General features: G+C 45.2%; 1 protein-coding gene across 6 annotated transcripts in view; it reads left to right on the top strand.

Annotated features, from left to right (window-relative positions):
- LOC132149129 (SH3 and multiple ankyrin repeat domains protein 1-like) overlaps positions 1–14729 on the top strand; it is a 120867-nt gene that overhangs the window by 46588 nt on the left and 59550 nt on the right. The window lies entirely within an intron of this gene.

Raw genomic sequence — 14729 nt, 5'->3', positions numbered from 1 at the left:
CTCCAGTTGAGCGATCATATCGCGTGCACGCATTCATGTGCAGTGTTTATGTGCAAGAGAAAGTTTATGACAAAGTAAGTTCTCCTTTCTGTATGTTGTGAATAACAGATTGTCATACTGTATCCCAACTGCGCTAATTTAGACCATGTTTGTGGTGTGGTTGATGTTTAGCGATCTGTCTGAGTGTAATTTGATACTGCTTAACGAGCAGATTATCCCGCTAGCATCGCGGCTCGTATTGTTCATGTTTAGCCTACTAGTTATTACTTTAAAGTGAATTTCTCCGTGGATAATATCTTTCACTGGTTGTCATTTATTACTGCCTGTATTACTGAGACAGTCCAATTTCTATAATCCACATTTTGGTGTTTGTCAATTTATTATGCAGTTTATTACAGACTCATACTAATATATTTCTCGATTTATATTTCATGCATCAGTGCACTTTACAGATATGTTTATATTTGGGTTTGCAATCTCTTAAGTTGTTGAATAATTTTAGACTGTGAATATTTATTTCTGTTATTATTTGTTTCAGAGACTACCTCAAGTACACTATTATGTGTATATGGTCACTCTTGTGCAATAAACAGTTAAACTCTATCTGATGACTCCGACTCCCTGACCAGAGTTCTGCAGCGGTCAATAATATAATCCACCAGTTTCAGTGGGGCAAACCCCAACATATGGTCCTTCGAGCCGGATCTATTGACTACTGCAGTGATGTCATTGGAAGAGCGATCAACCTCTCTCCCTCATGTTGAGACGTCAGACAGACCCTCACGGCATCGTCGCACACCTAAGCATCTGGAGGAGTATCTCCTTGATTACAGCCATCACCGACCTGCTCTTTCCTCCCCACCTACAGCAGAGGTGCCAGCGGAGCAGAGAGGAGCAGCAGCCGCAGTGGGCATAATTAATCAATCACGACCAGTCTCCAGCCAGGGTGAGCATCCAGCCACAAGCTCCACAGACTTATTAAGCATGAGTTCACTGAGGGAATTAATGAAGTCTATCTCCGAGAAGGAAAGAGATGAAGCTGCTGATATGGCTGCACTTCAGAGCAAACTCAAGCAGTACGAAAAACGACAGCGTCGGCGTCAGGATCTGATGAAACATATCACATCATTCCTGAAGGAAGAAGGGGATGAAGAGATGCAAAGTGTAAAGCCTGCCACACCACCGATGAGATCACCTCCAGAAGACTCACCTCATCCGACCCCTTCATCAAGTCATTCTTCCTATTCATCACAGTCACCTGACATTGAGTTACATACCAAAGGACAAGGACATGTGAGTGCCACACGAATAAATGTAAGCACACCTACTGCAGAGGCAGAGCACTTTAACTCTGGTTTCGTACCAATAAAGCCAGCCACTTCACTCCCCTTGTACTCACCAATTTCGTCTGGTACGTTACCTGCCGCCGTGCGCCAACATCAGTATGGCACAAGAGCAGATACTGTGCCACTACTGCTTAATACACAGTTTTGCCCATATGATGATGCTGGAACTGCCTTTCAGCCTCGGGTGCAGCCACAGTTAGTAGCTCCCACGCCAACCTACCAGCATCCCAGTGTGCCTTACATCTATACAACAGTGGCACCTTCTCCTCGACAACCTGTCGCGGCTCCATCTGCACCCAGTTTTTCAGTTCCTCACTATACTACAATGCCTCCAGTAGCATCAGTGCCTCAAACCCTGCACAGTGCTTCAGTTCCTGCCATGAACATTCCTGCTTTCGCAGACACTTCTCTAAAGCCATTGAGCCAGCCACTGAAGCGACCAGAATACTCGGTGCCTCACCGCCCTTTGCATGCTGTCCCCCAGCCAAAGATTCCTGATTTTGTGAATGACAATGAAAGGGAATTCGCTAACCTGAAGTTAGCTTTGGACAATCTTCTGGAACCTCATGCAGAGCTAGATGAAAAATACAAGTATCACATCTTGCTGGAACACCTTAAATTGCCTGAGGCACAAATGATTGGCCAGTCCTGCCGCCATCATCCCTACCCGTACTCTGCAGCTATGCAAGCTCTTCAGTTACAATATGGCCAACCCCATCAGCTGGCGCAGAGCGAAATAGCAGCAATCCTCACAGCACCAGAGGTAAAACCAAACGATGCACGCAGTTTTCAGAGTTTCGCTCTCCGTGTCCACCTCTTAGTGAGCATGCTGTTATCTTTGGAGGGACCCAGAGGGATGGAGTTGAACTGCTGCTCGCATGTGGATCGTTTGCTTAGTAAGCTGCCGAAGTACTTGCGAGATGGTTTCATAGAGTTTCTCCAGCTACAAGGGAAGCACAACTCCCCCAGTATTAACCCGTACAACCTACAAGACTTCACAGGGTGGCTCGACATCAAAGCTCAGCAACAGAGATTGTCTAGTAGGTTAGTGCAACGCTATCAGTATGAAAGAGATCACAGTGGTTCAAAGGAGAAGAGTGCTGCTAAACAAAAAAGCCAAAGTACAGCCTTGTATCATGGTGCAGCACCCACTGAGGATAAAGCATTCCCCAGTCCTAAGGTGTCTTGGAAGAAGACCCCCCTCAAAGTCAACTGCCTTTTCTGTGGCAGTAAAGACCACTACATCACTCGATGCAGTAGTATTAAAGAACAGTCAGTGTCTGATCTTTGTAAGTGGATTTCAGAGGGGAAGCGCTGCTGGAAATGTGCCCGTTCCCATGCGCATGAGACCTGTAATCTGAAGAAACCCTGCAGTGACTGTGGTGGTATTCACCTTCAAGTGCTTCATGGCGTTGCCCGAAGTCGTGCAACTGATACATCATCAGCTTCCTTGGAGAGCCGCATCTACCTCTTGCCATCCATTGCATCTGGCAGAGTCCTTCTGAAAGTGGTGCCTGTGCTGCTGCACCACAAATCAAGGACAATAGAGACTTATGCAATATTAGATGACGGAGCTCAGCGCACCATGATCCTACCTACTGCTGTCCAACAGCTCCAGCTTGAAGGTGAACCTGAGACTCTAGCACTTCGTACAGTCCGACCGGACACTACTCACCTCAATGGCTCAAAAGTCACCTTCGATATCTCTCCACGAGGTAAACCAGAGAAACGCTATCAAGTGTTTGGAGCATTCACAGCTTCTGGCATTGATCTGGTGGAACAGTCATACCCAGTTCAGACTCTTCAGAGACGGTATGCACATCTAAGAGGAGTTCCACTACAGCCATTTCACAAGGTACGTCCGCTGGTGCTCATAGGTTCAGACCAAGTTCATCTTATCACTGCTAAAGAGCCTATTCGTCAAGGCACCAAAGGGGGACCCGTGGCAGTTTGTACAGCTCTCGGCTGGGCACTTCAAGGGGCGGAAATGAGTACTACCGGCCGAGGACCAGTGCAGCAGTGTTTCTTCGTTTCCACCGACCACCCAGATGATCTTCTTTACAGAAATGTGGAGCGGTTATGGCAACTGGATGTGCTGCCCTTTCGCATTGAGAAACTGGTTGTCCGGTCTAGGCAAGACAAAGAGGCCATGCAGTTGCTTGAGTCTCAAACTCAGCGAGTCAATGTCAAGGGAGTACAGCGTTACGCCACCCCTCTTCTGTGGAACTCAGGTGCTCCAGAACTTAAGGGCTCCATGCAATCCGTCCTTGCAAATCTGAGGAACACTGAAAGGAGACTCCAGAAGGACCCTGACAAGGCCTCAATCTATTCAGGAGAGATTGCCAAACTCATCGAGGCAGGTTACGTAGTCAAGCTCAACCAAACGGAAGCGACACAAACAGAGGCATGGTACCTGCCCCATCATCTCGTGAGTCATAACAATAAGCAACGACTGGTGTTCGACTGTTCTTTCAGATACCATGGTCGGTCCTTGAATGATCAGCTCCTCCCAGGTCCCACACTTGGACCATCGCTGTTAGGAGTACTCCTGAGATTCAGACAGTATCCTGTGGCAGTAAGCTCAGATATCAAGGGCATGTTCCATCAGGTCCGTCTGTTGTCGAAGGACAGGCCCTTTCTCCGTTTCATTTGGAGAGATTTGCAGAGTGAAAACCTTCCAGATGTATACGAGTGGCAGGTTCTGCCATTCGGCACGACAAGCAGTCCATGCTGTGCAATCTTTGCTCTGCAACACCATACTTGCAATTCTGAAGCCAAATATCCAGGGCTACAACAGCTAGTCCACCAAAGCTTCTATGTGGATAACTGCCTGACAAGCTTCCCTACTGTCTCAGCAGCCAAGCAAACTGTGGATCAGTTACGCAGCATGTTAGCAGAAGGAGGGTTCGACCTAAGACAGTGGGCTAGCAGTCATCCAACGGTGGTAGCTCATCTTCCGACGGAAGCCCAGTCATCAGCCACAGAGCAGTGGTTAGTGCAAAACCGTGTTGACCTTATGGAGCCCACATTAGGCCTCAGGTGGAATTGCGCAGCTGATACCCTCGGCTACCATTATCGGCTCATTGAGCATGCAGAACTGACCATGAGAGCTGCTTACCAGGTGTTGGCTTCCCAATATGATCCACTGGGGTTCATACTACCCTTTACCACCAGAGCAAAGGTGATCATCCAACAGTTATGGGCTAAAAAGAGAGACTGGGATGACCCAGATCTACCACCAAACCTTCAGGCCGCCTGGACCGACTGGGAAAGCGAGCTAAAACAACTCAGTGCAGTTTCCATTCCTCGCTGTTACACACCAGCCTCTACAACTGCAGCAGAACAGCACAGATCCCTTCATGTGTTCTGCGACGCCTCTGAAAGAGCATACGGGGCAGTGGCATATTTGGCTGTTCAAACCAGTGGTGACATTCATGTTTCCTTCATAATGGCCAGATCACGGGTTGCTCCTAAGAGGCAGCAGTCTATACCTCGCCTGGAGCTTTGCGCTGCCTTGGCTGGAGCTCAGCTGGCCAAACTGGTGAGGGATGAGCTGACACTCTCCATTAGTGAGACAATTCTGTGGACGGACTCCATGACTGTGCTAGAGTGGATTCAGTCAGACTCCTGCCGGTACAAGGTGTTCGTTGGGACACGAGTCACCGAGATCCAAGAATTAACAGACCACAGCTCATGGAGATATGTTAATACGCAGGATAACCCAGCTGATGACATTACGAGAGGTAAAACCCTCCAAAGTTTGGCCGAGCCCAGTCGATGGAGTCAAGGGCCTCCATTCTTGAAACAGAACCCAGAGCACTGGCCTAAAAGACCTGAAGTTGCACAGTCAGAAGTAGTTTCCGAATTGAAAGGCCTAACCTGCTACTCCGTAATGGCAGTTGTAACAGAGTCCAACCTCCCCGATGTTACGCAATTCAAGACCTGGCGAGAGTTAGTGGGGGCAACTCTGCGAGCCTGTCAAGGGGCAGCCGCATCGAATAGTGTAATAATGACTAACAGGGAGGCGGAAGCTGTCCTGCTGAGGGAATGTCAAGCTCAGAGCTTCCCGGAAGAGGTAGCTGCCCTTAGAGCACAGAAATTGATTCCTGTGCACAGTCGATTAGTTAACCTCGCTCCAGAGTGGGACCCCCTGACCAACATGATACGAGTTGGGGGGCGTCTAAGAAGGCTGGCAAACTCAGACCCAGAACAAATCCATCCCATTGTATTGGACCCAAGACACGCAGTAACAAAGCTCCTTATTCAAGAATTTGATGAGCGTCTGTTACATCCGGGAGCTGAGAGAGTCTACGCTGAGGTACGGAGGCAGTACTGGATTCTCAGAGGACGTCAGGCTATCAAGCACCATCAACTCCATTGTCAGTCCTGTCAGCGCTGGAGAGCGCAGCCAAAGGTACCTCAAATGGCAGATTTGCCACCAGAACGCCTCCGTCTGCTCTGTCCACCCTTTTATTCAACGGGTGTTGACTGCTTTGGCCCATACCTGGTCAAAATAGGAAGGCGGAATGAGAAACGCTGGGGCCTGATCTTCAAATGTCTCACAACAAGGGCAGGTCACATCGAGCTTCTTAATTCGATGGATGTTGATGCCTTCCTCCTTGCACTCCGCCGGCTCATAGCCAGAAGAGGTCAACCCCGCGAGATTCGCTCAGATTGTGGCACCAACTTCCGCGGGGCAGAAAGAGAGCTACGGGAAGCCTTCTTAAGCATGGAGTCAGAACTCCAAATCCGTCTTGCAGACCACCAAATTGAGTTCAAGCTTAACCCGCCCAGCGCTCCACATTTTGGCGGAATATGGGAGCGCGAGGTCCGCTCTATAAAAAATGCTCTTCAGGTAGCCGTTGGTAACCAAGCAGTCACAGAGGATGTTCTGTCCACAATCCTAGTGGAAGTGGAGGGGATTCTCAATTCAAAACCTCTGGGATACGCCTCAACAGATGTCGCCGACATCGATCCAATTACTCCTAACCTTCTCCTTATGGGGCGGCGGGATGCATCTCTCCCTCAGGTGGCGTATGCTCCAGGAGACATGGGGCGGCGGAGGTGGCGTCACTGTCAAAACATGGCGGACCAATTCTGGATACAGTTCACCAGAAACTACTTGCCTACGCTTCAGACCAGGCAGAAGTGGCATAAAGCGTCAGAAAACCTGGAGGTCGACTCTGTTGTACTGATTGTGGATCCGCAACTCCCAAGAGCTCAGTGGCCCATAGGTAGAGTTCGGAAGACATTGCCTAGCAGTGATGGATGTGTGCGAACTGTTGAAGTTGTCATTGACGGTAAAGCTTACATTAGACCAGTTGCTCGCTTGATACAGTTGCCTGCTCTAGAAGGTAACCCCAAAGACATTTAGAGAATTCCCTTGATTACCCATTTGCTACTCAAATGTGGGGGCGGCTGTTGTGAATTCTGTCACTTTAAATATTAAGTTGGTTGCGTGTGTGATATTTTAAGTTGCCTTGTAAGCAAATAACGTAGTGCAGCGTTCTCAGCACATACGGACTCAGCGTAATTGGCTATTCACTAAGCTACTCCAGTTGAGCGATCATATCGCGTGCACGCATTCATGTGCAGTGTTTATGTGCAAGAGAAAGTTTATGACAAAGTAAGTTCTCCTTTCTGTATGTTGTGAATAACAGATTGTCATACTGTATCCCAACTGCGCTAATTTAGACCATGTTTGTGGTGTGGTTGATGTTTAGCGATCTGTCTGAGTGTAATTTGATACTGCTTAACGAGCAGATTATCCCGCTAGCATCGCGGCTCGTATTGTTCATGTTTAGCCTACTAGTTATTACTTTGAAGTGAATTTCTCCGTGGATAATATCTTTCACTGGTTGTCATTTATTACTGCCTGTATTACTGAGACAGTCCAATTTCTATAATCCACATTTTGGTGTTTGTCAATTTATTATGCAGTTTATTACAGACTCATACTAATATATTTCTCGATTTATATTTCATGCATCAGTGCACTTTACAGATATGTTTATATTTGGGTTTGCAATCTCTTAAGTTGTTGAATAATTTTAGACTGTGAATATTTATTTCTGTTATTATTTGTTTCAGAGACTACCTCAAGTACACTATTATGTGTATATGGTCACTCTTGTGCAATAAACAGTTAAACTCTATCTGATGACTCCGACTCCCTGACCAGAGTTCTGCAGCGGTCAATAATATAATCCACCAGTTTCAGTGGGGCAAACCCCAACAATATAAGTACCATGTTGACAATATGACATGGCCATGACGTGGTTTAATGTACCTAAACAATGATTACCAAATTTCTCTTTCATGTTGCTTTGTTATAACCACTGAAAACGGAGAAAAAATCGAACCCAAAATCGGGCCTCGCTCTACATTATCCCGCTTATTACATGGCTACCCACCAAATAAATCAATAATTTGACACAAAATATTGATTTAAAAAAGAGTTTATTGATTTAAACACGATTGTATTGCTTCCGCTAAAGAAAATAGTTCCGTCTCTACGATTAGAATCCTGCCGCGTCCATAGCAACGCTCTGTTTTTCATGGCAACGGTGTTATTATCAAGAAATAACAGACTTCATTCTACAGTGGAATTCAACCAAGCCATGTAATAATTTGATTTAATTCCCAGTACAATTTACCATATCTACACACAACACAACTTAAGCACTACAAATTTTATCAAGATTGAAAAAGCAAAAATACGTGTAGCACAGATGAACACTATTGACTATCACACCATGATCTGACTGCTCTCAATTCACAACAACATGCATCCATCCAATCTACATCAGGCATTTTGACTAAAACTTGATCCATTCCTCATCATCATCATCATCATCATCACAACTATTCCAGAATTCAGCAATAGATTCAAGAAATAATTAAACAAGATACTGACTACTCAACAATCATCTCCCCCAATACTTGCTGTATGAGCGCAAACCGTAACTAGCTAATTAAGTTGGTGGCTAAGGAAGTCTAACGTAACATTAATTGCAAGAGAAGAATTAAAACAGCCGATCCCTTGTGTGCAAATGCACAAGACCTAGCCATAATACCAGCAAATCTTAATAAACATAAGTTATCGCGTCTTACCTTTGTGTCAATGGTCTGCAGACCCATGCTGTGTGTACAACAACATCCATTTGTTCTCAGTGGCGCCCCCAGAAAATTTTAACAGGGGTGGCCAGATGAGGCCACAGTAAATCTTGGGGTGGCACACCAAAATAAAGAGAAAATAATTAAGGGTTTCCAATATTGACAAAAAAAAAATGGTATCCCTGGTACTTCTGGGATTTTATTGATAACAATAAATAGACAATAATGTCACTTTAAGTGTGCACCATCTTTTAGGTCAAATACTTGCATTTGGGCTGTTACCAAGCAAATGCAATCAGTATCAACAAAAATGATCTTTGCAATGCAGAGAAAACAGAAGCTGCATCTGAAGTGCCATTGAGATGTTTTTACACACTGTTTATTGCAGCTCTGTGGGACATGGTAACTTTAGCCTGCAGTTATAAATTAATAAATAATGTTCTGACATTTTAAAAATAAAACATTGAAAACTGATGTTCGAAATTATTTAAAAAATAAGAAGGTACCGTAGATCTCTGAGTGGCGCCGATACAGGATGGCTGCCTCCGTGACGTGCTCTGCAGTTGTTTTTGTGTTTTTGTTAGTTTGTCCTGTCTTTAGTTATATTCCTGCAATCAGTTTCACCAGGGACGAATTGCTGGATATTCGGCAACACACATCTCCCGATATTTCACCGGTTTTCGACTATTCTGATGTTTTGCTGGACATTCTTGTCGGCGGAGCGGCTGCCCTGATCACACGCTTCAAGAGGACGCGCAGGCGGGGAAAGCAAGCGGGAGCGCTCGTGAGACTCAGAAAACGCGGATTTCGAACGCCGTTGCCTAGCATACATCTGGCAAATCTCCGCTCTCTACCCAACAAAACGGACGAACTGCTTCTGCTCTCTCGGACAAATAAAGATTTCTCCCACTCTGCTGCTCTGTGTTTCACGGAAACTTGGCTGAATGACACCATACCGGACAGCGCGCTCCATCTGCCGGACTTTCAGCTGTTTAGAGCGGATCGCGACGCAGAATCAACGGGGAAATCGCGCGGCGGCGGGACATGCTTTTACATCAATGAACGGTGGTGTACAGATGTAACTGTGTTAAAGAAGACGTGCTGCTCAAATCTCGAAACGCTCTTCATTAACTGCAAGCCGTTCTATTCGCCGCGGGAGTTTCATTCGTTCATTCTGGTTAGTGTTTACATCCCTCCTCAAGCGCACGTGAGCTCAGCTTTACAGAAACTCGCTGAGCAGATCACAGAGACAGAACAACAACACCCAGACTCTGTTTTAATCATTCTTGGGGACTTTAATAAAGCCAATCTCTCCCGTGAACTGCCAAAATACAGACAGCATGTTACTTGTCCCACAAGAGACAGAAATATATTGGATCACTGTTACACAACAATAAAGGATGCATTTCACTCTGTTCCACGAGCAGCTTTGGGACGTTCTGATCACCTTCTGGTTCATCTTATACCGACCTACAGGCAGAAACTAAAATCAGCTAAACCTGTATTAAGGACTGTAAAAAGATGGACTAATGAAGCAGAGCAGGATTTACAATCTTGTTTTGACCTCACTGATTGGAGTGTTTTTGAAGCTGCTGCCACCGATCTGGATGAACTCACAGAGACCGTAACATCATATATCAGTTTCTGTGAGGATATGTGTATTCCTACCAAGACTCAACTAAATTACAACAATGACAAACCGTGGTTCACTGCAAAACTCAGACAGCTCCGTCAGGCCAAAGAAGATGCTTACGTGAAGGGGGACAATGTCTTGTATAAACAGGCTAAATACACACTGGAAAAGGAGATCAAAGTGGCAAAGAGGAATTATTCTGAAAAAATAAGGACTCAGTTCACTTTGAACGACTCCGCATCAGTGTGGAAAAGCCTAAAGAAGATCACCAATTACAAGACACCACCCCCCAGCACTGTGGAAAATCAACGACTGGCAGACGATCTGAACGAGTTTTACTGCAGGTTTGAAAGAACACCCATCACCTGCCCTGAACACCTCTCCACACAACCGTTCACACCAATAACAACTCCTGCAACCAACCCTGAATGCCTCTCCAAACAAACGTTCACACCATTCACAGCTCCTGCAACCAACCCTGAATGCCTCTCCACACAACCATTCACACCATTAACAGCTCCTGCAACCCATCCTGATCACCTCTCCAATCAACCGCTCTCACCATTCACAACTCCTGCAACCAACCCTGAATGCCTCTCCAAACAACTGTTCACACCACTCACAACTCCTGCAACCCACCCTGAACACCTCTCCAATCAAGCGCTCTCACCATTCACACCTCCTGCATCCCCCCTCTCCCCCACACCTGCAATACAGATCAGCGAGGATGCGGTGCGCCAGGTCTTCAGGAAGCAGAAAAGGAAAAAAGCACCAGGCCCAGATTGTGTTACACCAGCCTGTCTGAAATCCTGTGCTGACCAGCTGGCCCCCATCTTCACAAAGATCTTCAACAGATCGCTGGAGCTGTGCGAAGTCCCTTCATGCTTCAAACGCTCCACCATCATCCCCATCCCAAAGAAATCCAAAATTACAGGACTAAATGACTACAGGCCTGTGGCTCTAACGTCTGTAGTCATGAAGTCATTTGAAAAACTGGTGCTGGCCCACCTGAAGGACATCACTGGACCCTTGCTGGATCCTCTTCAGTTTGCCTACAGAGCAAACAGGTCTGTGGACGATGCAGTAAACATCGGACTGCATTATGTTCTGCAACACCTAGACAGACCGGGGACCTATGTGAGGATCCTGTTTGTGGACTTCAGCTCTGCCTTCAACACGATCATCCCAAACCTCCTCCTGCCCAAACTAACTCAGCTCTCCGTGCCCACCTCCGTCTGTCAGTGGATCAACAGCTTCCTGACAGACAGGCAGCAGCTAGTGAGGCTGGGAAAATACACATCCAGCACCCGTACAATCAGCACCGGAGCTCCCCAGGGCTGTGTTCTCTCCCCACTGCTCTTCTCCCTGTACACTAATGACTGCACATCTAAGGACCCCTCTGTCAAGCTCCTGAAGTTTGCAGATGACACCACACTCATCGGCCTCATTCAGGACGGTGACGAGTCTGCTTACAGACAGGAGGTTAAAGAGCTGGCTGTCTGGTGCAGTCTCAACAACCTGGAGCTTAACACGCTCAAAACAGTGGAGATGATCGTGGACTTCAGGAGAAACCCCCCTGCACTCCCCCCACTCACCATCATGAACAGCACTGTGACTGCAGTGGAGTCATTCAGGTTCCTGGGCACCACTATCTCTCAGGACCTGAAGTGGGACATTCACATTGACTCCATTGTGAAAAAGGCCCAGCAGAGGTTGTACTTCCTTCGCCAGCTGAGGAAGTTTAACCTGCCACAGGATCTGCTGAAACAGTTCTACTCCACCATCATCGAATCCATCCTCTGCACTTCAGTAACTGTCTGGTTCAGCTCAGCTTCTAAATCGGACCTCAGAAGACTACAGAGGGTAGTCCGGACTGCTGAGCGAATTATCGGTACAACCCTCCCATCTATTCAAGAACTGTACTTATCCAGAGTGAGCAAAAGGGCTGTAAAAATCACTCTGGACCCCTCACATCCAGCACACTCCCTCTTTGAACTGTTGCCATCTGGTCGACGCTACAGAGCACTGAGCGCCAGAACGACCAGACACAGGAACAGTTTCTTCCCTCAGGCAATCCATCTTATGAACAGCTGATAATAACTGTGGGACACACTACACTATTTATATTTATATACACTACACTTTTTATCCAACACACATACTTAGCGTACACGTAAATCTTTTGCACATAATATACATGTACATACATGGAACACACTATACTACTTATATTTATATTTATATACACATACACTTATTTATCCAAACACACATACTTAGCGTACAGTTACAATTTTTCCACATAATATACATGTACATACATAAATGCTCTTTTTAATATACCTGCCATACATTGTCAATTTGTATATTGTCAATCCTTACCCACCTATTTGTATTTTTTTGTATTTTTTATTCCTTATTGTGTTTTTTGTTCTGTCGCTGTTATGTTGCACTGCGGAGCTCTGTCACGAAAACAAATTCCTCGTATGTGTGAACATACCTGGCAATAAAGCTCATTCTGATTCTGATTCTGATTCTGATTCTGAAATATGAAATTAAAACCAGCAGTAGGTGGCAGTGAGTCACTGTTAATAAGTGAGTCATTGCGATTGAACCGAATCATTTAGACGGTTGATTTATTCAGGAACGAAACACTTTAATGTTGCTCAGAGACGCAAAACAGTGGCTGTGTTTGGAATGATTTTTGTTTGAACTGTTGTATAAAAGCAATGTCACACTTGTAATTAAGCTGACTTTTAGAGAAAAATGTAACTCTTCGTGTGATAATAACTATATGAAATTATATAAACTATATAGATCTATAAATTTTCTGCCCCATATCTTGAAAAATGTGATAATTCTAAATTTCCAGTGAAAGAACGCACTACAAATGCGTATGCGAACCAGTCTAGACCATCTAGACGTATGTGCACACTCTGTGATTTGTTTGGACGGGAGGGCGACGGGGGGAGGACTACTCCGGTGCTGCCAATCTGCGATCTTTTTTGGTGGCTGCAGCATGTGCTGCATTTTTATTTATTTTTTCCCCCACTTCTTAAACTATTACGAATTAACATTTTGCATTTACATTTATAGTAGGTTACACACTGAAAATCATCCTAGGGGTGGCCACAGGGGTGTTTGGCCACCCCTGGCCACCCCTTGGGGGCGCCCCTGTTTGTTCTACAGGTTATCACTTTGATATGTTATAGTCCATGGCACTAGGATGCAACCTTGTGATATTGTATGAAGGCTAAATGACTTGCTCGTCTATGATACATTCGCCAGAAATTCTGGCCAATCCCAGCAAAGACTAGGTAGCCTCGTTCCCGCTCGTTCACTGTCCACTCCAAACTGTCAACTCATTTGAAAAACATTCTTTAAAAAAAAGAAGCGCGATAGTCATATAGAGAAAATAATGTTACAGTTGTTGCAGTTTTAATGAACAGAAAAGCGTGTAGCCAGCGCAGCAGCAGAACGGCTAAATTGAACTCGAGGTTTTCAAAAAAAAAAAAAAAAAAAAGTGGTGGGTACAAAATGACTCATGACGAAATCTGGGGGGGACGCGTACCCCCCGTCCCCCCCGAAATCGACGCCTATGCAGACACCGGCATTGTAGGCTACTGGTTCAGGAAACAGTCCTCGCCCTCTGTAAAATGTGCTGCACACATCTGGATATTTGGGTTGAACTGTTCTGAAACAGTGATAGTGGAGGTGGCAACAGCAAGAATAAAAGTTACACCTTCTTTCTTTGCGTGACCATTTGGGCGGCGTTATGCTAATCTTCCCAACGAGGGGGGCGTAGTTGACTCAACTTTTATAAAGAATATCTCTTTGGATTCAAGACTTTAGTCTTTGGAACTTTACAGATCTTCTGTATGCACCAAGAGCTTATAACACTCCAAAGAGAAAGGAAAAATAGAAATCGGATCATATGACCCCTTTAAGAATTGCATATTGCATATATTTGTACATTACATGTTTAAATATGCAAACATTGCATTCTATGATTAAATATACATTTATTTGCCAGGTCCAAGATTCTTGTTTCTTTTAAAGGGATAGTTCACCCAAAAATGAAAATTTGATGTTTATCTGCTTACCCCCAGGGCATCTAAGATGTTGGTGACTTGTTTCTTCAGTAGAACACAAACCAAGATTTTGGTCCTCCTGAGCACGTTCTCAAGCAGGCACGTGAGGCATCTTCTTCTTGCTTTATGCCGGATTGCAGACCTATAAGTGCATTACCGCCACCTATCTAGCAAAAAGAAGAAGACGCCTCACACGCTTGCTTGAGAATGTGCTCAAGAAGGTTTTAACAGTTCAGACATTGCGTGAATCAGAGGCAAAACATAATATAAATACTGTTCAGTTTCTTGCACAGACCAATTCTTTTGTGTCTTTACACATCAATGTATTGTCACGAGCCACAGGGTTTAATTTGGTTTTGTTTGTGTATGTTTTTTTTTTTTTTTGTTTGTTTTATTGAATGTTCTAGCCGTGATTCCCGTATAAGACTGATGGACTGCAACGCTTTGAGCTAAAAATCTTGGTTTATGTTCTACTGAAGAAACAAAGTCACCTACATAAAATGTTCATTTTTGGGTGAACTAGCCCCTTAAGGTTTTTACAGA

This window comes from Carassius carassius, chromosome 9, assembly GCF_963082965.1.
Source record: "Carassius carassius chromosome 9, fCarCar2.1, whole genome shotgun sequence".
NCBI lineage: Eukaryota > Metazoa > Chordata > Actinopteri > Cypriniformes > Cyprinidae > Carassius > Carassius carassius.
Note: the sequence above shows the minus strand (reverse complement) of the source record. Positions and strands in the feature narration are given on the sequence as shown.